The sequence below is a fragment of the Centroberyx gerrardi genome, chromosome 10 (assembly GCF_048128805.1).
Source record: "Centroberyx gerrardi isolate f3 chromosome 10, fCenGer3.hap1.cur.20231027, whole genome shotgun sequence".
Taxonomy (NCBI): Eukaryota; Metazoa; Chordata; class Actinopteri; order Beryciformes; family Berycidae; genus Centroberyx; species Centroberyx gerrardi.
Window position 1 is genome coordinate 21180708 of NC_136006.1, and position 24104 is coordinate 21204811.

Below are 24104 nucleotides of genomic sequence, written 5' to 3' on the forward strand. Positions count from 1 at the left end.
TGTAGCTTGCCCGTACGGACGCTCCCCTCTTGTGCCCAGATGTCCCCACAGTGCCAGCTCCTCTGCCCAGTGCGCACTGAACTGGGCCCAGCACAGATCCATATCAAATCCCTGGGCAAGGACAGTCCGTTTTCCGCCCTACTTGAGTGAATGTCTCTCTCTTTAAGCTCATTTACATAAGCAACAGTATGTGTGTGTGTGTGTGTGTGTGTGTGTGTGTGTGTGTTCAAGTGGAAGGCTGACACTAGATCACATCCCATCACTACATCCCTTTCTTGTTGAGGTTTACCATATGGTTTCTGGGTTGGCACTGTGTGTGTGTGTGTGTCTTAGTGTGCAGCTGTGCATGTCTCTGCATATGTTTGTATGTGCAAGTATGCGCATACATGCACACATGTTTGTGTGTGTGTGGGGGTGTGTGTGTGTGTGTGTGCGTGTGTGTTTGTGTGTGTTCATGATATTCAAGATTCAAGGCTTTACTACCCAGTCAGGCCATGGTAATAATGTTCTCACCACAGAAAGGGAGAGGGCTGGCTAACCACTGAAACAGAGACGGACATTATCACTTAGTCTGATGGGTTCTGGACTGGACTAAAGTGGACTGGACTAGAATGGAATAGAACAGAATGGAACAGAAAAAAGTGGAATAGAATAAAATGGACTAAATTGGAATGAAGTAGAAAAGAGTTAAACGGAACAGCCTAGATTGGAATGGAATAGAATGGAAAAAAGTGGAACGGAATGGACTAAATTGGAATGGAATGGAATGGAATGGAATGGAAAAGAATGGACTGAATTAGAATGAAATGGAATGGAATTGAATTGAATAGACTAGTCTGGATTGGACTAGCCTGGAATGGAATGGACTAGATTGGAATGGAAAAGAATGGACTGAATTAGAATAGAATGGACTAGATTGAATGGGATGGAATACATTTGAATGAAATGGAGTGGGATGATATGGACAAAATTGGAATGGAATGAACTAAACTGGAATGGAATGGAATAGGCTATGTTGGAATGGACTAGACTAAATTGGAATGGAATGAACTAAACTGTAATGGGATGGACTGGGCTAGCTTGGAAAGGAATGGAAGTGGGTAGAATGGAATGGACTAGATACCATGGAATAGACTGGAACAAAATGAACTTGACTGAACTAGGCTAACATGGGATGGAATGGAATCAAATAGAATAGGATGGACTAGACAAGACTGGACTGGACTGGACTGAACCAAACAGGACTGGCCTGCTGGGTAGATTTGGGTGCTGCTGCTTGCAGAGGCGATGGAGCTTTATGGGAAAGTAGAGGCCTCAAAACTGATGAAACAGCTGGGAAACTGGCTGTCACAATCATTCATTTCCTCCCTATCTATCCACCTGGCAACACAAACAGAGACGGCTCAGTGATTGTCTCCTTGTGCTGAAAACAGTTAGCAGCGTTTAGCCATATTACACAGAATATTAATGGCTTTGGAATGAGAGTACCGAGCACTATTAAAACCTCAAAGTGAGTTGATATGCAGATATAGATTCCATTACCTCCATTTACCTTGCCTTTTATTCACCCGTTGACAGCGGTAAACAAAAAGCAAACGGCATACAATGAACGATTCTCTCCACATGTGAGTTTTACTCAACATCGACTATTACAGGTAAAACTGATTGTGACGTTATATTTTCTAATCACCTAATCTCACGGCGGACTGCCTCTGCCAACAGCACATCAATAACACTACCTGTCGTGGACAAAACATTTAGAGTGAAGGCTCGCGTCCAAACGAGTCAACGTTACACACAACATCACAAAATGAAATTGGACACTGTAGCTCAAGTCAGCTATGGTATAAATGACATGAGTTCTTGATAGAATGCAGAGGAAAGGAGTTTTTTTATTCATAATTATTGGTTTCAATCCACCCCATAAAGTGTCTCTACAGTACGCGGATGAGCAGTGACGGCTTGGTGAGTTATGATAATGGATGTGTACAGTGACAGCGGATGGCTCAGTCAATCATAAACACCTCTCATCTCATAATCACAAGCCATAAGCAGGCCATGGACGCCGGCTAGATACACTACCGCACAACACTGACAAATATAATGATCAACAACCACTGACAATCTGCAACACACACACACACGAGCACATGTACAAGTACATCAGTGCATGCACACACACACACACACTTCCAGATCCGCAAACATGACAGAAGTAAGCCAGCCCTGAAATATATTGTGACTCCGGCTGTGCTCATATCTTATTTTATAAGTAAGCAAATAGGGGATATTGCCTACATTTAATGACAAAAGAAACCCCACATCAGGTGCAAAATGAAGGTTTGCCAATCCCTTTGACAAAGGAATACTAAATCTGTCAGAATATCCTCCAATTCTCTGCTGTTGGGAGTTTGGGTGAAAACACAGCAGCAGTCACAGTGCCTCCCTCAGCTCTGTCCATTTCCATAAGTGCTGCTGGCTGTCTCACCTACACCAGAAACACTCCTAGGCTAAATGCCCTGGCATATCATTTGCTTCTCCCTCTCTCCCCCTCTCTCTCCTTCCCTCTCTCTCTCTCTCTCTCTCTCTCTTTCCCTCGCTCTCTCTCAGTCTCATATTCTAAACCAAATGTTCATTACCATGCGGCCTGCCTCGGAGAAAGAGAAGGAGAGAACTAAGAGTTCAGGGCTGAGATCATTGACAGCTTGATGTGACGAAGGTCAATTGAAATAACAGGTTTTTGTGTGTTTATATTCTAAATGGGCCACTTGTGTTGGCTGTTCTTGGCTTTTTGCAGGAGGGGAAGCTGGGGAGCTCTGTGGCTATAGGGCTGGGTAGAAAGTGTGAGGCGGGCACACACACACACACACACACTCTCACTCACTGTAATGAGCAGGTTATGCTAAGGCACAGGCTGCTAAAATCTGTAATTATAATCAACCTCTCTCTCCACCTTTCCCTCTCCCCCTCATCTCCCGCCCTTCTCTCCATCTCTCTTCCCTCTCTCTTTCTTTTTCTCTCGCTACATCAGTGAGCAGGCATTAGGGAATCCTTCGCTAAGCACTGGAGGTAATGAGTTTATTGATTAACATGCAGAGATGAAGCGGCTCTCTCAAATTAGTGTTGTTTTACATTATTAGATGGACTCAGGGCACTTCAGAGCGCAACAAGACCATTACCTCATCCCAGTCCCACTAGTCATACATGCATCAACTCTATTACTTAACATACTGTAGAAAACCTTCGCCAAACTGTGTGAAAGGTGTTTAGATTCTTGGACATCCCACGCGGCTTCGTTTAAGGCCGGCTAGTTCCTACTGATACTGCAGGTTGTTGAGTATTAGAGTCAGCCGTACTTTTTGATGAATGCCGCCCTCTGTTTTAATGCGTTTGTTTTTGTATGCAAGCAGGGTGTGCGCTCTGTCAGACGACTGGCAGCTCTGCATCTGGCAAACCATCTGGATGAGGCAGATCACATGTGACCCACATAACTGGTACGTGACCCCGCTCTCTGACACCTCTCAGCCCTACGGTACCTGCTGCAGGAGCTGTAACTAGCAGCAGATGAATGCTGTGACTGATACAGGGATGGATGGATGGGTGGATGGATGGATGGATGGATGGATGGATGGATGGATGGATGGGTGGATGGATGGATGGATGGATGGATGGATGGGTGGATGGATGGATAGATGGATGGATCGACGGATGGATGGATGGATGGATGGACTAAGCCAGTTAGTCTATGCACTATTCAAACAATGTATGTGTAGTTTGATTGTGTCAGCAATTTAATTTATGACACTGTGACGTTCTCAGTAAATATCAGTGTCTGTGAAGAGGCAGTGGAACATCTGGCCAAAACACTATAGTCAGTTTTGTCTATTTTCTGTCAGAAGTATCAATAAACACTCTATCCCATAAACATTTAGGTCAACCAAAGAATAATAGAAAAAATGTACATAAAACTTTGAAAATGCATAGCCAATTCATTAATTATATTGAAGTGAAATATTGATAGAATGTCATTAATTTCTGCTTTTGTTGACTTTTTCTGACCTGAATGGTGAGTATTTTGTGTCTGAAAGACAAAGGCAGATGACCCATAACCCACAATCCCTAGCTCACGCGGCCCTGCCTGCTGCAGGTTAGGAAAGTAAGGAGGTTGCCAGTTTTATCTGGTTTTTTATCTTAGTTTTTTGAACTGGGGATCCTAAGACGAAATGGTTGAGAATCATTACTGTAGTATTTTGAAATTGGATTTGATGACCACTATTCAACCGATACTGTACCACGGGGCAGTCTCTCTGCTGTGATCATGGCAGCCATACACAGAAAAGAGACGCAGCTGCCTCACACACCCCCTACACACACGCCCCCACCCCAAAACGGCCCCCTCTCAACAACACAAACACATAAACACACACCCGCTTAAACAGCCTGTCATGTACCCTCAACATGTCACAGCCTCACCCTCTAGGAGGGTTACACACACTCACCACTCAGTCAGAGGGGAGTCCCTCAACTCAGGCTTCCCCCTTGCCACCTGGATACTTCCTCTGAAGGTTCCTGGTGCGCGGCGTGTCAGAGGCGCTATGAAGATACCAGCGGAAATGGCAGAGCAAAGGAGCGGCGTCAATCTCTCACCGCCGGTGCCTCTCTCGCGCCACTTTGATGTGATGGCTGCTCTTTGCTTTGTGATGTGGAGGAGCTGTCAGATTAGCGGGCCTGTCACGGCCCTGTCTGTGCGTCTGTTGGGCCTGACAGAGCCTGTGATGGAGCGCAGACTAAACAAAAGGGTTATCACCTTCCCTGTGCCCGACCGCGCTACCCTTTCATATAGAGGCAGAAGGGAGGAGAAGGCTTCCATCCTCCACGCAGAGAGAAGAGGAGGAGGAGAACATGTCACGTTTCAGCCTCCATCAAAAAGCTCTGAGAGTGGGAAGAAAGAGAGAGCAATGAAGATCTCTCTATATATATAAATACGTACATGCATACATTCATATATATTTAAACATACATAGAGTACACATACATAAATAGGAAAGAATTACGACAGAGCAAGAGAGGGAGTATGTGAGTGTGTACAGTGACCCCCACCCATCCTGTCCCAGGCACATGGCTCCTTGCGCAGGAAGTCCCTGCTCCATGTTCTTCCTCTCAAACACAGCTGTGAAGTGAAATGAGGCAGAGAGAAAGCGATCCATTTCTCCGGACACCTGGCTCCCACGGTCTACAGGTGCAGTGCGCGTGCGGATGTTTCGGTGGGGTGAAATAACACACTAATGAGGAGAGAGTGATCACTGCTGACACAGCCAGGCCCGTACGGTAATATGAACTTCCTGTTTCAAGTAATTCTTATTTCCTGTTCGAATTATACTGTAATTAAGAGGCCAGGGCCCCGGCTGCAGTTATGCCGCAGTCTGCGTTGCTGCGCAGTTCATTACAAAAATGCACTGTCCAGACTTCACATCTCAGCATCTGTAAATCAAAACAAATGATTAGAGAGACTGCCTGCAGCAATAGATAAATATGGGCCATCCGGGTACTTGATAGCAATGCTACCATTTTCTATTAATAACTGTTGGCATTACAAAGTTATTAATTCGTACCCTTTTACAGTCTGTTGACAGAGGAGACAAATATTCTTACGTCATAACAAGCTAAGAGAAATACAAAGTAGATGTTTATATTCGGTTGCTAGGCGAAAAAAAAATCATAGCTTGGATGCAAAACTACCAGCGTGTAAACTTTATTTCCTGGTTACTTCCTGGGTTTTTTAAGCTCCCCCATAAGTGTCTATGATTTGACAAGTTAGGCAGGATCTACCTTGTCTGCGTCTACGTCCTGAGAGCAGTGTGCAGGGCTGTCCACTAGAAGGATGTTGCGTAACACCATATGGGCTGCCATTACCTGGGGCTTCATCGTCTTCCTGACGTATGACTGGCCACTGACTGCCGAGAACAACTCAGAGAGAGACGGAGAGGGAGAGAGAGAGGGAGAGAGAGTGTGAGAGATAGAGAGAGAGAGAGAGAGAGAGAGAGAGGCAGCTGAAGGGCTGGTGATGAGGATAATTAAAGCCACGCATACCGGAGGTCTGCTTCACCTGACAAATTATGAAAGGATTTATTAGTGCGAGTGGGCCGCTTTCTTCTCCTGTCCTCCGCTGGGCAAGACATCTGTTATTTAAATAATGGTTTCAAAACCAAACGAGAAGGGAGGAATTGTTACCCAACACTGTTTCAGCAGTTGATGACAGAGAGAGCAGAGTGAGAAACAGAGAGACAGAGAGAGAGTGAGAGAGAGAGAGAGAGAGAGCATATTGAGTTTGTTAATAGTAAAAAAAGAACACAGCTTGAATTCCAATGACAGAGGAGGAGATAATGAGGTGTTTTGATGTGACACGAAAGACAGAGGGATCTAACAAAGGTAGTCAGCTAGTGCTGAGCGGCTGTGCTACAGGTCAGCTCACACACACACACACACACACACGCTCACACACACACATGCACATACACTCAAATGCACACACACACACACACCATGCTGGCCCTGCCTGTCACATCTTTCTTTCTCTATTTTCTAGCTTGACCCACTGATCTGTGAAAATACACACATTAATTCTCTCTATCTCACATACGAGACACACACACACACACACTCTCTCTCTCTCTCTCTCACACACACACACACACACACACACACACACACACACACACAAAACCTATGCATATGTTTAGGAGAAAATTATCTGAGAGGGCGTAGGGTGGATAGGATAACAGCTAATATAAATTAATCAACTGTGCATTATTATTATGTCCAGATCATTAAATAGCTTGCTGTAGGAGCTTTTAAATCAAGTGTGTTTGTGCGCATGTGGGTGTTTCTGTGTGTGTGTGTGTGTGTGTGTGTGTGTGCGTGTGTGTGTGTGTAGATCTAAGGACACGTATACCTTTTTATACAAGAGTTTTACATTTACATCTGCATGCTTGCATGTGTGCGTGTTGCTCTGCAGACATGCATGTGTGAAAGTGAGTGTGTGTGTGTGCTTGTGTGTGTGTGTGTGCGTGCATGCATGCTTGTGCACCCACGTCCACAGCATTTCCATTTGAAGGCGTCCATCTCGGCAGAGATAATAAGGAGCGGTGTGTGAGCGTCTCCCCAGAGGAGTGAGTGACAGTCTGAGGAAGCGTGGCGATACACTTATTCACACTGATGGAGAGATCAGAGTGAAACATGGCAGACGTTGTCATTGCAGCCTAACACCAGAGAAAGGAACGCTTCCTAACATTGATGTTACAGTCCTGTCTGGCAGACAGCAACGCTCTGAAGACAAACAATCACACAGGACAGCCGGAATGCGGCAGGAGGAAGAGGAGGAGGACAGACAGGCAGGAGAGAGGAGAAAAGGGGAGGAGAATGTTGGATTGCTCCCACCCTAAGCTCCTCCTATTCGACACCCAGCACCGCACCGCTTTCACCTGCACGCCTACAAATGCTCTTGTTTATGTTTATTTTCCATCCCTCCCATCTCCACATCGTCCATTTCACGTCCCTTGTTACCCCACTCCCCCCACCTTAAAGGAATATACCACGTTTTTAGGGAGATTGGTCAACTTACAACATAGAACACCAAAATCATCCATGTGTCCCTGGTAGATCATTCGCTCCAGTGCTCCATGCTAACACTTTAGCATACATTGTGTTGAGTGATAGTGGGCAACTAGCTTTATCTCAGGAGTGAGAAAATAAGAACGTGTAGCAGCTCTAAAGCTAAATGGTAAGTAATCCCAAATAATATGCAGCCAGCTCTTTTGTGTAGGAGATTGGTAAAAATTTACTGAAATCTGATATAAAAATAACACACTGTTTTTAACAACCAGGGACTTCTTTTCCTGTTGACATAGGAAGTGAAGGTGGTGAGTGATGGGAGACTGCACAGCTAAAAATTACTGCACAGTGGATGAAAACGTAGCTGCTCACCTGAAAAAGTCCCAAAAATAAGTCTGGCTGCATCAGCTATATTGAGTTAATACTTCTTTTTTTTTTAATTTATGAATCTACAGGCCATAAAATAAAAATCACTAACAACTTTTTATTACTAAAATATCTTGTTAATGTTGTCTTCTTAATTTGGATAATGCTAGTCACCTACTATCACTCAGCACAGTGTATGCTAAAGTGTTAGCATGGAGCACTGGAGCAAATGATCTACCAGGAACACATGGATGATTTTGGCGTCTATGTTCTTATCACTTAACGGATAAGTTGACCAGCGGGCCGATCTCTCCTCTCCTCTCCTCTCCTTTCCCCTTCTCCCTCTATCGCTGGTCTGGCCTTGTGATTAGCGCTGACGTGTCCTGGCGTCTCCCCAGGGATCCTGTGCTGGTCCCATGACTGGCTTTAGATAGGATGATCTAATGGGGTCACGCTCCCAGTCAAGAGTCTATTCATAAGAATCAATAAATGCGGCATGCACGAGAACCAGACGATGATAACACGCACACGCACACACACACACGCACACACCTGCCCAGTGAAAAAGGAAGGAAAGAAGGAAGGGAGGAAGAGAGGAAGGAAGGAGGGCAGGGACGGCAGAAGAGTTAGGCTTTAGGGGATGCAAGGCCTTGGCATGATAACAAAGGCACCGACTCTGTCATCTGTCATGGCATGAGGACTTTTCTGACTTAGCAGTGTAAGCAATGTGTTATAGTCGGATGATCATAATGAACCATTTGATCTTAGAGTTTTAGTTCTTGTAGCGCAGATTGCTGGTGATGTTTGTGTCTGTGTAAAATGTTGTAATTGACAAACTAGAAATTATGATCAGAAGTATCTCTGTATGTAAATAATTGCTGCTATATGTTATTAAAGAATACGCAAATATCTCTGCAGTGTGTGTGTGTGTGTGTGTGTGTGTGTGTGTGAACAAGAGAGAGAGAGAGAGAGAGAACGATAGAGAGAGAGAGAGAGAGAGTGTGCACGCGTTAATTCCAGGTTGCAGTGGGACAGTGAAATAAATCTGGCCCAGCTGATGTGTGTTTACCTTCCCTAAGCCCCGTGGGACTCTGGGTAATTGAGCATGAGCAGAGCAGCGATATAAAACCCATTTTACAGGGTGATAAAAACAAGCCTCCACACCGCTACGCTGCCCCAGCTAGCATTGAGACACACCACTTACACACACACACAAACACACACACACACACACACACACACACACACACAGAGACCCTTGGTGTTCAGTGACACATGTCCTGTCCTTCAAGGGATTGGTGCAAAAAGGTGTACTAAGTATGTGGCTTGTCACATCCAACCACACACAACACTTCACACATACACACACACACACACACACACACACAATTTGAGCATCTATTAAGTTTACTCAGTTTTGTTTATTTGCACAGTGATAAAACATAGAAGAGAAAACATGCAATTACGAATTTGTGCACATAAGATAAAAAAACAATATATTCCGATTATATATATATATTATATATATATATATAATATATTCTCCATATATATTCCATATGGACAGACAGATTTGTGTATAGCATGACTCCAGTGAGTGTAGGAAAACTCTGAAAACTCTGATCCAGTTACTATAGGCGAGAGAGCATTAATTTTACACACTTAATTAAGAGGAATATTAGAGGGGAAAAGAGCTTTGCTGAGAGCAAAAATGACCATTCAGTGCATGCACTCACACACCCACACACACACACACACACAGTATGAATTAACACATGACGCATCACGCGTACTGAACTGTATTATGTCCTGCCAGTTTTTAACCACACCGCTCACCATATAGCATTACCAATAACATACTGCAGGACGATCATGCTTCGTAAAGTTACACATATAATACACATACACATATACCAGAAGGTATTAATGTATACCTCAGAGATTGGTATGCATTCGTGCATCTGAATAAATGCATGGGTTTACGCATGGATGTGTGTCTGTGTTTTCTGTGTGTGTGTGTGCATGGCTCTGTCAGCGTGTGCATGTTGATGGTATCCCTGTGGTCGCAGCTCCCCTGCTCTGTTGTGTGCTCTTGTAATGTACCCATGTAATGGTGTAATGAAAATTCATGATGAGAGCATGTTAACTGCATTAGCCAGTCTCCCGAGTTCCAGCACATGAATAAAACGAACAAGGGGGGAAAAAAAACAGGGAAACTCATTTTGATGCCTAATTATTTTTGGACTTGACAGCCTGGCAGCGGCCTGGCCTGTGTATGTGTGTGTGTGTGTGTGTGTGTGTGTAGGTCGTCAGTGTTGCTGAGTAGATGCACAGCGGTAAGCGGGGCCCTTCATTATGGGCCATAATGAGTACATCCACCCCAGATACAACAACCTGGGAACCTTTGTTGCATTGTTTTGTTCCAACACCTTCCGCAACAAATCAACACACTTTACACGGTTCAGCTCAAGTTTTTTTTTCTAAATATGTGCATGTAAAACAGAGGCAGTTCTTGTTTACAAATGCCTTGGTGTGTATTCTTTCCACGCACTTTCTTTTCATTGTTTGCAAAAATCATTTTTGCCAGAGAAAAATGCTATGACACAATGGTTATGTATTCATATATAAATGCTTTATAATAATTATAATGCTATGGATGCGTACAGACTCCAGCTGAACCCGTATTTAGTTAAAGGTGCATCCTACATGGAACCAAATAATCATGTGTAACTGTATATGTTTCTGAAGGAAACATTTTCATTTTGCTAAGTTTGCTGAGCATTGGAAGGAGCTTTTCCAATGTCTCAAAACATTTTATGGTATCAGTGCTCGCGCTTGTATTGCTGCCACAGGTTTTCCTAATCTAATATCCACATCCCTTGCTTAAACAGAAGACTGTTGAATTTAGGGTTGCTGCTGCGCTGCATTCAACCGTAGAGGGTGTTTCTTTGTGGTTACCGACACGGATCTCTGTAATCCTCACACAGTCTTTGTTAGTTTAGTGGATTCAGATGTTGTCCCCGACTTGTTTCGCTCACAACAGAAATAGATTCTCCAGGAGACTGTGGTCTGTTTGATTTTCGCGAGCAATGTCTCAGGGAGAGAACCAAAAGGGCAAACTGCTGAAAATGATCGCTCTGTCAGGGTTGTGAGACCGTGACAGAGAGGGGTTTTGACATGAGGTCTATTCTCCATAAGGCTATCTGGACCCCTGGAGAGGCAAATGCCAGTCATATGGCTAATGTTCGGCTGACCAGCGGCTTCCTACCTTAGATAATCGGAAGCACCTGTGTGCCCCAAATGACCGTGTGTGTTTGCATGTGTGTGTGTGTGTGTAATCAACCCCAGGGGACTGATTGAATCCTTCCTGGCCATGATGGAGACGCGCTCCAGTGCAACGGGGCACAGGATTCCCGAAATCACGATCTCCCGGGATTAGACGTGGAATGAAAGAGGAGCGGGCCGTCCGGATGGCCCTTATTGGTTTATGATTGTCCTTATCCTAACCACATTAACCCCCTGATTGCTTGAACAGACATTATTAGATGCTTCCAGTGGAACAAAAGCCAAAAACGAGAGGAGAAAATAGCTAGGCTAAGAGGCAATCATGCCCACTGGCCCATGTAAGGAATTTAAGGCCAAGGACACAGAGAGAGGGAGGGCAGCAAGAGAGAGAGAGAGAGAGAGAGAGAGAGAGAAATGAAAAGGAAAGGTGAGAGAGTGAGAGGAAGAGGGAAAGGAGACGGAGAGGAGGGGGAGGCAGGGGGGGAGGAAGGGGTGGAGGGGTAGCTCGTCGATTAAAGTGCAATTGTGCAATTTCATTCCTGTTCCAGCACAATGAGGAATGAGATTAAGCTCAATTTGGACCTGTTCAAGAGATCTCCTCACCTCTGTCTGGGGTGCGCTGTGCGACATACACACGCACACACACACACACACACACACACACACACACACACACAAACACATACACACACACCTACACACCCCTGGAGCCCCTCACCATGTCAGCACCCCTCCAGGGAAATCAGGCGTCTGGAGACAGGTCAGCCCTGGCCCATGTATATATTCATGGGCTTAATCTGGCATCATTTCTCTCTGCTGCCGGAAAAAGAAATGTATTTAATTTACACAATCCCCATTTGGCCTGCTCACCAAGGAGAGATGCATAGGAAAAGTAGGCCCATAGTCAGGGCTTCACCCCTTCAGCATAAACTAGTTTGCGGGAGTGTGTGTGCGTGTGTATGTGCGCACAGAGGTCCATGCATGCGTGTCTGTGTGTGTATGCGAGCGTGCGTCTATATATGTCAGTGTGCATCGTAGTATTCTGTCTGTGTATCACACAGAAGAAAAAAAACCAACATCTTATCATATTCTGGACCTGTACAGTACGCTCCAAACAGTGGCAGCTGTGCTAGTCAGTTTGAATGGGAGGATGGGAGTTGTATCCAGCAGATGCTGTGTGTGTATTAAACAGATTAATTATTAAAACATGCTTGACAGATGAAAAGTGGGTCCTCGGGCTATAAAGGAAAATGTTTATTCTTCTGCCATAGACTGTAGTACACTTAGTTTCTGCTCTCAACTTATCCAGCGCCTCAATGAAGAGAGTAAACACTTTTTCTGTGTGGTTGGAATCACATACATAATCATTTGAAATGGCCGCCTGGGATAAACCTTCAAATATGAATGTGTGTTTAGTGATTGGGGTGAAATATGATTAGGGTGCAGTACCAGCAAGCGGAGTTTGTGTGTGTGTGTGTGTGTGTGTGTGTGTGTGTGTGCGTGTGTGTTTATGCGAGTGTGCATGTGTGCCTGTGTGTATACATTTGCCTGCATGTGTGCCTGTCTGTGTGTGTGCATGAGTGTGTGTGTGTGTGTGTGTGCGTGTGTGTGTGTGTGTGTGCATGTGTGTGTGCTCGCCACATGGAGTTAGCTGCTAGCCTGGGGATAGAGCCAACCTTCCTTTCCAACTGTACACCTGAGCTAGTTGCGTTCTCCCTGCTCTCGCTGCCTCACATGAACTTTCTATCGGTCCATCTGATAACATTTGGAGCTTTTCTTGCAACCACTATACAGATGGAACTACTGTATAGCTTTGACACATCACCAATCATGATATTTGTTTAATGGGCACAGTATAGAGTGTATCATCACAGCTGAAACACCATGATTGCAACTGAGGCAGATTCCTATTCTCTTCCTCTACTTTCTCTGTTACTGTACCTACCGGCTTACTGTATAGGTTATAGTGGTTATGTATACTACTCCAAACATACCACAAGTGCTGTGAACATTATCAGCATCATTCCCATTCATCCACCAGTGTTAGGACAACTGCCAAAGTCTAAGCAGTGGTGATTTGGCTTCCTATTTTAGACAAAAAGAGTGCAATGTGTTGGAAGGAAGCCCCAGGAGCAGACAAGAGGATGGGGGGTTGCAGTCAGACACATCTGTCTCTGGCACACAGAAGAGAGAGAGAGAGAGAGAGAGAGAGAAAGAGACCACCTGCTCATGCCATTTCTCCAGTTCTTCTTCCAGACACGCTCCATGTAAATAGGTGACAAATTATTCCGTCCAGGATCTGAGGATCTGAGGCCCTTCTTAAGGTGGAGACCAAGGAAAACGGACCAATTCTCCTCCCATCATCCCTTAAAGATAGCTCCGCCCTTGCCGCACTCACACTCGCATGCACATACACACACACACTGATACACACACATAAACACACCCACTCATAATGAAATAATACAGCATTTTTCCCCCATCCCCCCACACTGCGAACACTGCCACGGGTTGCTGGGCCCCCTGTTGCCTCATCTGTCAACCCCCACAACCTAACACACACACACACATACACAAACAACCACACACACACACACACACAAGTCCTGCTGTGCCCGGCTCCCAAGGGAGAGGGTCTCAGATGCAGATCATCACTATTAGCGGGCGGCTGAGGGATTAGCATCCCCCTGCAGTGACCTACAGGTGTAGCCCTGGGTTAGAGCAGACACTTATCTTCCAGAGCATCGGCGGGCGCTGACCCCGACCCACACCGACACACCTCATGGGAAAAACAGCACAGACAGACAGATAGGGTGGGGGAGGAGTTGCAGGGTAGGGGGTAAGGAGATATAGGGAATGTGAGGAGATATAGATGGATAAGTAACACAGACAGGCAAGGAAAAGCTGGTAAAGAAAATGGCTGGGTCGTCCCAATGCAAGGAGAGTGAGGAGGTTAAGTGTGATATCATTATAATTAAGGTGACAATGACATTAAAAGCTCTTACGAGGGGGGAGAGAGAGTATATGTGTCAGAAATTACATAAAGACACCCAATTGTTATTATTTCTGTGCCATCAGAAAGCAAATGAATGTATGATAGATAGATAGATAGATAGATAGATAGATAGATAGATAGATAGATAGATAGATAGATTGATAAAGACAGACAGACAGACAGACAGACAGACAGACAACAAACGTCATTTTAAAAATGTATTCCATTACATTTGCTAGTTACCTCATCAAAATTGTAATTAGTAATGTAATCCAAGGAATTACCGGTAAAGCTTTATTTAACAGCCCGCTAATTACGGTGTAACTAGTTTGTAATTATGGGGTACTAATAAAATAACAATGCTGTAGTTACAGGGTAATAAAACAAGAAGTCCGGGAATTAAGGGGTAACAATTTTGTAATTATGAGAGATTTATAAGGTAGTTATGGTGTAACTGTTTTCATAATTATTGCATATAGTAGTAATAGTAGTAGGTAGTAGTAGTAGTAGTAGTCATAAGATTAGAGTGAGCTAATTTGTGGCTTAAAACAGTGAAAGTGCAATAGGGATTAGCAATTAAATTGATGTTTTCTGCATAAAAAATATGGTATCTTAATACAAATTCCAAATAGTCAGTTATGTGTTTTTAATCATGTGTAGTTTATAAACCATGTACGAAGTGGGACATCTCTGTCATCAAAGTTTACTGGAGCCTGAGCTTCACCTGATGAATCACAATGCAGCTGGACAGAATGCAGCAGAGTTCACAGAATTTAGAATGTCAGTGTCATAAAAACAGACTGACCTGAAGACAGACTCAGACTCAGTTGTCTTTTCTGATCGGTGTTCACCTGCACATTGAGAAAGAAAACTCACGTTGCATTCATTTGGAGAAACATCAACAATATCTACCTTTTAGAAAGGAAACCATGGAGAGTGATTTCCATCTTGGTAAGCCACATGTATTTATAATTTTATTATTTAACAGGAAAAAATTAGTACGGAGTATTTTGCTGAACAGACAAACAAGAGACAGACAGTCAGGATAGACTAGTTGTTTGTGTTGATTTGCAACTATGATGAAAGGCATAAGCTGAAGCTATGATGAAGCATGTTGACCTTGAATGAAGCTACATCAGGTGGCCTTATGGTTATTTGATTATTAAGATGTTGCCATTGCATTTCTTTCAGCATCCATGCAAATGGTCGCTCAACTCAATGCCCTTAATGACGATCGCCATGAAAACATCAACTGCATGTTTGCGAAAGTCCTGAACAAGGAGCATTATCTTTATGCTGAAACCTCTAGTTTCTCTGGAGGTCCTGCTGAGCTCAACTGTGACCTTTCATCTCAGTCTGCTGTTGGTCTCGGTTCCAAACCTGCTTGTGGATTTCAGAGCCTCAATATATGGGAACCAATAGCCAGCACAGCTTCATCAGCATACAAACTTCTCTTGGATATGGACAAAGGAGACCTTCCTCCCACAGAGAAAGAGCCTCCTCTCATGATCAAGGACACAGCTGTAGGAAATCCTGGAGCATCCATCCACCCAGCTCAGCATGTTGAGGCTCAGTCCAACCTGCTCCGTCTTGTTGAGGCTCCAGTGACTGATGACTTCAAAATCATTGAGAGATTGAGGCTGCTTCAGCACTCCCCCAATGGTTTTGACGATGACTACCACCTGGAGACAGTTGGAAAGAGATACCTCTATGCTCCCCCAGGTGACACATCTGGATTTGTGGCTGACTGCTGCTCACCCTGTGGATCCACTCTGGGCTGCCTGGATGAGTGGGAGCCACTGGTCAAATTCCACTTTGACTTGGAGAAGGAGGGATTTGGTGAGGAGCTCCTCTACGCTTCATCACATCTCTCTAGATTTGTAGTTGACTGCTCCCCACAATATGGGCCGACTCTGGACCAGCTTGACAAATGGGAACCTGTTGTCAGCAGCACTGATTCTCGCCTGATGCAGTTCCTCTCAGTCCTCCTGGAGAAGGAAGAACTTGGTGAAAAGCACATGAATGCTTCCTCACCAGTGAGTTCTACATTTATGGCTGCCTGTGCCGCACACCATGCCCCTACTCAAGATCATCTCGATGCATGGGAGCCAATCAAAGTTGATTCCAAACTGATGCTGTTCCTCCAGGACTTGGAGAAGGAGGAAGAACAATGTCCTTTTATCATCAAGAGGGAAACGGCCAACTCCTGTGCACAGATTGAGGCTGAAAGGTTTGTCCCCATCCTGCATCAACCTGAATGTGAGGGAACAGAAGTCACTGTCCTCCCTGCTGGACCTGACAATAACTCCACCTCAGAGGAGGCTCTCCCCGTCTCTCTTGCTGAATACACCCTGATTCACCTGCTTAAGGAAGGATCAACCAACCTGCTTCAGGAGTCCCAGGCTCCAGCCATCCAGGCTGAGGTCAAAGCTCCACCAAGCCTTGTAGTTGAAACTGTAAAGGACACCCAGGATCTGTCCAGTCTGACCCTGGAAACACTTTCACCCGTCCAACTCGTCAAACCTACAGGACCTCAGAGTTCCAGTGCCAAAAACAGCCTGTCAACAAAACCAAAGAAGAAGAAACGTGGCTTCTTTTCTTGGCTATCCCGCATATTCCGGCGGAAGAACAAGAAATCTGCTGACAACATGGCTGCAACAGACCTGCCAGACAGAAGGAGATGAGCCAAAGCCCTGCTTGACTGCCCTCTCACCTGCAGTCCACTTCTGAGCTCCTCATCTTCCTATCAACAACTGAATCATTTTATTTGAATACATTTATTTGCACACTACTGTTATAGTGTCTTTGCGCATTTCTTCAAAACACACCTTCATTCCTAGTTATGGGTACCCTGTAGCCTAAAGCGTAAAGTGTAATGGAATTAGTAAATATACTGTATGTTGGACATTAACATTTTCTATACCTCTATTACTAACAATATAATCAATATTTATTCTAAATGTGGCTGTTTTTTCACTGAGAGTCCATTTTGCTTTTAATATACCACTTGTTTAATGTAAAAAAATAAAATTTAAAAAAAAGCACATAAAATTATTATTATTATGGTAACGCTTTATTTTACAGCCTGCTAAATATGGTGTAACTAGTTTGTAGTGGGGTACTAATAAAATAACAATGCTATAGTTACTGTTTTTGTAATTACTGCATACTTACAAAATAATTACAGGGTACAATAACGTAATTAGGGGGGACTAAACAAAAGTTATCGGTGTTTGTTCCCTGGAGTTATGGAGTAAGGACAAGGTGTGCGGGCTGTAAAATAAAGCAGTGCTTGTTCCCCTCTTGTTCACTGTAATCATAGGGTAAATACAAGGTTGTCCCACAGTAAATACAGTTTAACAGAATGTCACATACATCCATCTGGTAATCATTGTTAGGAGAGGAGACCCTATACCAGCTGTTTGGTGACATTTCTTTAACAATATAGCATACACAAAAAATATGGAACTTCAACACACAGTACCGAATTTACCGAATTACCCATAGTAATGTATTCGGATTACCTTCAGTTACTTTCAGATTCACTTTGTCATATTTGAGGTATAAATGTACAGGAAAAATTTAAAAATTTCAGAAATTTTATTTCAGGCTTGCATACAAACACAAATTTTCTTCTGTGCCACATTTTATAAAGCTGCCAGTTTCTCGCTTTCACTTTAAAGGTTTTCCCAGAAGTAGTTTTTCACAAGTATCTGTAATCAGAATCCATATTTTCTTAGGTAGCATAACAGCATATAGTTACACTTTTTTTTTATTATTTAGAAAACAACACCATTACACATGTTCTGTTACTACCCAACCCTGCATATATACACCCGCATATAGACACACACACACACACACACACATACATACATACATACATAGGTAGACAGATAATCATCAGAATCTTGTTGGCTAAAATGTTTGCCTCTTCATTCATTTCTTTCCTGTGGGCTCCCTCTGTCATTTTACTGTTAGTTATTACATTTTTGATTGAACGGGGGGGGGGCAGAGCTTGATAAACAGTCAAAGTCAAAACAAGGTGGAGATCGAGGAAGACAGGCGAAGGGCCTTTGGTGGTTGACGCTCATGTTTTGTTTGCTGTAATATCATCTGAACCTGGCTTGTGTTGTTGCCTCCCGTCGGACTCGCCTCGTTCTGTTGACATTTTGCTGTTATTTGTACACTGCAAAGCGGTCCATTTTCCCCGCATCAAAAGTGCTTTTACGCGTGTGTGTCAGGATGTCTTTGGTGCTTACCTTCAGCTCCTGTCAGAGAGCGAGAGCAGGGCCTGTGCTCAGGAGCAGAGGGGGGAAGGCTGCTTTGTGCCCTAAGCGTTTTAGTGAAGGCGAGAACTGGCTCAAAGGCTGTCAACACACACGCAAACACGCATCAATACATGCACACACGCACACACACACCAACATGCCATGTTTTCGCTCTCTGCTGCACTCCCAGTAAGAACTGAGTGTTTGAAATGAACACGGATTCGTAGAGCACATACCCACGCGCGCATACACACACACACACTATGCTCATTACACAGGTTTCTTGCCTGTGTTTGTCTTACTCAAAGGCTATAGAAACATGAGGAGGGTGGTGAACGTAGCCCTGATCAAAGACGTGTAGAGTTAGGACTGTTCAGACAAAGGAAACCAGCCCACAGTGTGAACCAATGTGTGTGCTGTGAGAACTGCGTAACAACTGACACCACCATTCTTTATGATACTGCAATTACCAAAAGATGTTCACACATCTTCCTGGGTCGCTGGGCCATTCCACCAGACAAAAAACAGGAATCTGGCGCTCCGATCGGAGTTTCTAGTTTTAGCTGTTACTGCGGAGAGGAAAACAGGATCACCCTTGCACTGTGAATTCAGCACACATTGGCTCTATGCTTCACAGAAATCCATTTCATGCTATTCACAGTATTTCTTTATTATTACGCTCTCCAAAACTTTTTCTACGTGTACGGATTTTCAGTGAGAGATTCCAAATTGAAAATGTTCATGTGTGGGTGCATTCAAATTTTTGATTCTCTGTATAATAAGATATTTAAAGTGGTGACCTGCAAGATCCTTGTTTTTTTTTTTTTATTTACTTTGGTAACATCTTTGGTGCTAAGCGCTCAGTGCTGTGGTGTTTCTGCACTGCACTTCCCAGAGATCACTTGTCAATCAAACAGTGTGTCCAGTACTGTGACGTCTTTTTCCTTGGATCTTCTGTTGATGCAGTTTGAGTTTCTGTAGGTGGCGCTCTTTTCTTTGTCTGTTCAGCCTTGGTGGCTATCACTGCTCATGCTAACTACCCAGTTCTTCTTCTATTTATTCCAAACAAACCGCTGTTGCTGCTGGAAACGTAACATGCATCACTTGCAGCAGAGGATTATTCCTAGGAAAGACTTATCTGACACCAGGTGTTTAGAACAGCAGATGTAGCAAATGTAAAAAGTTTCATTAACACGGGTTGGATAGGTTGAATCACTATTATGTTATATCAATGTCACAGATTATTTATTACTTTTTTACCCATTGAAATAAATGGCAAAATGTACAGATTTGCTAGAGTGAATGCTTCCAGGTGCTGTCAGCTAACCCACACCTCCAGGAGTCTCCAGGATGTGCACTTTTCAAATTCATTTGGAGATTTCAGCTACGAAGCGAGTACCTGCATACCGCCATCATCCAACCACAACATCACGTATGCAAACTGGGAGAGTGATTTACCCGATCCCTACTCATTCCAAGTAAGGCGTGCTCTGTCTGTGGAATTTGGGATCTCAAACGTTTCTTCCCAGCGAATGACAGCAGCGTACCCCTGGTGTGTCGGAGGCTGCCAACCGCTAAGCAGTCCTGGCATTCTGCAGACAGGCCAGACTTGTGGTTGTTGTTTTGCACGCTCCTCCTCAGTCTTTGGCTGCAGGCTATATGCAGAACACAGACAGTTCGCCTGTTCCCACACCAGAGCTCAGCGCTGAAGGTGCCCAACCCTATACTCCACTCCTGGTGCATTAGCAGGAAAAACTGGTGGGCAAAGTGAGCAAAAGAGAAAAAAAAAAGGAAGGGTTCAGGCAAAGAGATGCTGAGTAACAGAGACATGCCATACAAAGAAGTGTGTGATTACTCATAAGCATAAAAGGAGAACAGCGGAGATGTTCAGTGAACGTTAATGTGGTTGAAGTGTTTAGGGCGTCTCGTCACCCTAGAGACTAGAGCTTTGTAGCGCAGCGTCAGGGTCAGTTCTAAAGTTCACTTTCTCTGCCTCAGCATTTTTCCTTCCTCCGCTCCATTCCACTCTTTGGTTTCGGCCGTCAAAAAATGGCTGACCACAAACTCACATTGTCCCATGTCACTCTCCCCAAAAGGAACGTTCTAGACTATGTTTGGGTTCCTCGGTGAGCCATGGGCAATTGTGACTCAAGCTAACCATCCCCTGTCATACTCTTTCAATTAGAAATGATAGAGAAGCCAGAGCGTTGTCTACAATGAAGTATTTTTCAGTAGCAGAGCAGCTCTTTCTCTGTCCAACAACTGGGCACAATGCTAAACCCAGTATTTAAGGCCAGCAATGCAAAATCAAGCCAAGAATTTCCACTATGTCACTCAATCCAAGTCAAAGATGCTATTTTGCAATAAAACATAATCAGAAACAATGATAAGATTGCTTTTCTCTACATACTGCAAGCACAAAATAACCTTCAATTAGCTACAGTATCTATGGTAACTATTTATCAAAACTCCAACTGGTACTTCAATCCCCTCCTGTCACAATCACACCATCAACATCACACCAACATCTTCTGTTTAGTTATTCTACTGTGAGGCCCCTTTAGTCCTGATCAGTCCATCTTTTCCTCTCCCAGTGTGGCCTCCCTCCCTGTTGGCCTGGCTCTTTGGTCACTAAGCTCAGACAGTCTGAGGCCTCTCCAGACCAGGCCTGTTCATATATGCAGTTTTAATTGAGTGATAATGAAGAGAGCTCGTCTGAGATGAGGTTAACAGGAGTGCATTAATTTGAATAGGGCCCTGTGGATTATCCCCGGGTCCCCAGTCTCTCCAAGCTCTGAAAACGGGCCGCTGTGCTGTCCACACCGGGAACAGAGAGAGCACTACATTTGTGAATGGACCACAGGGCAACATAAGGGTCATTAGCATGAGACTCAGACCTAGTATTTATACGTGTGTGTGTCGTGGACAGGGCACGGTCTGTCCACCTTGACACAAACTTTCACAGACAAGTGTGCAAGATGTCACGATCCACAAGGAGAGGTAATAACCAGAGGGCGTAGATAAAATCTATATCTCTCAATCTCCATGTAGATTTCTATCTTTCTTCCTCTTTCTCTCCCCTTCTGTCCCTCTCCCTTTCTCTCTCTATCCTCCACCATTGTTGTTATCAAATGATACAGTTGCTCAAGCGCAGCGTTTGAATCCTAAGGACCTCTGGGAGCGGATTTGTCTCCAGCAAGCCCCTTCTAACGGGGATTAAGAGGATTAAAAACCATAAAATGACCCCAGCTCCAAGTCCCCAGAGCCAGGCCCAGCTTGCACCAGCCTGGCCCGGCCAGGAATGGAGCGCAGGCCGCAGGCCTGCTTTACCAACGGCCCCCTGAAAGCTCCCCGTTAGCATGACAAAGGAGTGAGCAGTCCCCTGATCCGCCATGGAGGCAGCACAATGGAGTGGCTGCAGTCTCCCCTGCTCATTTTCATGGAGACAAACAGCATTACACTTGGCAGTGACATTGTTCTAAACTCCAACATGGAGCCCCTCTTTCTCCGCGGAGCTCAAGGTGTCATATTAATTATTTAAATCTGATGTGGATTTTCAGCGAGGGATCCCTCCAAGGCCTTACCCGCAGCCAGAAGGTCTGGGATCTGCATTCGTTTGGTTAATTAGACCTGAAACCAAGCTTTGATCTCAACCAAAATCGGAAAAAAGGGAAACTTCCAGAATGAATTATTTTAGCCCTAACCTATTTTTTTTCTTTAAGGATCTTTTCTCCTCATTTTCATCCCCTTTTTATTGTCGGTAGCACAAATGTGTGTTTGTAGCCCAGTGTGTGTAAGACTGAATTAGAGTGTACAATGACTGAGTTTAGGGTTAAGGGTTTTGCAGTTAACCAGCTTCATAGGGTCAATGATGAAGGTAATTGAAGGCCACTTTAATCCACTCAGGAGGCCTGACAGAACCATTTACTCATGTCGTATCACCGAGAAGGTACGGCTGGAATCAGATGAAAGGAAAACAAAAGAGAAGTGAAGATAGAGAACGAGACAGCAGAGGCCGGGGTGGTCTCTCTCTGCCAATATCACAATCTTTCATTTAAACATGCGAGAAGTGAAGACTTAGAAAAAGAAAGTATGTAATTGCAATAGAGCTGGGAGCCAAACGTATTGATTCAAACTTGCTGTAGCACCATAATAGTGTAACAACAAAGCTTTGAAGGCTGTTCAGTGTAGGGTTCACCACAACTATAGATAATGTTGATTTCAACAGGATGGTGGAAACTGGAGGTCAGGCCATGTCCTGCAGGCAACTTCATTCAAGCCAGACTAACGATGAAGCCCAACAGCAGCAGCAGAGCTGGCAGATGTAAAAATATATCACGGGGGTGTATCGTGGCATTTCAGATGCCGCTTGGGTTTAAGTTATATCAAATATGACTAATAATATGGTTGCGAGGAGCGGTCACACAGGAGTGGGTGTGAGAGACAGGACAGTCACTAAGACATCCATTAAGCTTCCTGTTGTCATCATCTGAGATATATCCACAGACAGCCCACTCCACTGGATTCCATGTCATTCCTCTTTGAACGGCCAAATTGACGAGTTTATGCATAATTGAAGCTTGTATTACGAAAAAGAGAATGAACGGAGTGTTCGTTTCTTCTATTGACTGTGAAAGGAGGATGAGTGGGGGATAAGGGAAGCTGGAAGGATGGGGGGAGCGCGGGGGGGGGGGGGGGGTGGGTTGGGAACGAGAGGCGGCTTCTCCCCTGGTCCAGAGGAGGAGATGGGGGGAAGGAGGAGGGGGAGGGAGGAGGCACAGAAGGAGGGGGGGGGGTAAGAGAGGGGGGGGTGACAGAGAGAGACAGGATGATGTTTGATGTACGGAGGTGGGGAGCGGAGACAGCCAGGCTCGCCTTACAGAGAGAGAGAGCTCTGCTGGATCTCCTCACCCAGCCCAACAACATGCTGAACCCCCTCACTATCTGCACTGAGGCTGGGCTGCGTGGAGCACTGGGGACCATAAGTGAATTAAGCCCTCTGGTCTATGTGGAAAATTAATTTACTCTCTCACTGGCGCTCACAGCTCAGAGCCTGATGCCCTGGTGTACTACATATCTCCGGTGAGGGATAGGAAAAGACATTTTGAGTGGAGGGAAGAGGATCGAAAGGGAGAACATGTGTCCGTGGATGAGGAGAGACTGGAAGAGTCTTGGGGCATGGGAGTTACAAGACTGCAATTCCTGTTCTAATCAAAGATAATGAGGTTTCAGTGTATGATCAGGAGTAAGTAGGTAATAGTAATCAGGCATTATAGGGCAAGCAGCTACATCCGCTGTTATTCTGATCTGGCTGTTTGGATGGCCCAATGGCAAACTGAATTGTTTGTGAAATATCCTGCTCAGAAGTACAAATGAAATACACCTGCAATAACAAATCAAAAACATATTGCTTCAATTTGAAAGGGTTAAAGCTGTTCATATTCCATGCCTCTCCTCGTCACTTTTCTCGCTATCATTCCCTCCTTCCTGACCGTGGCCAATTTAGCTCACTCCTCTCTCCATCTCCATCGCTCAGATGTAGATCAAACTCACACAACAAATGTGTCACACTCTAA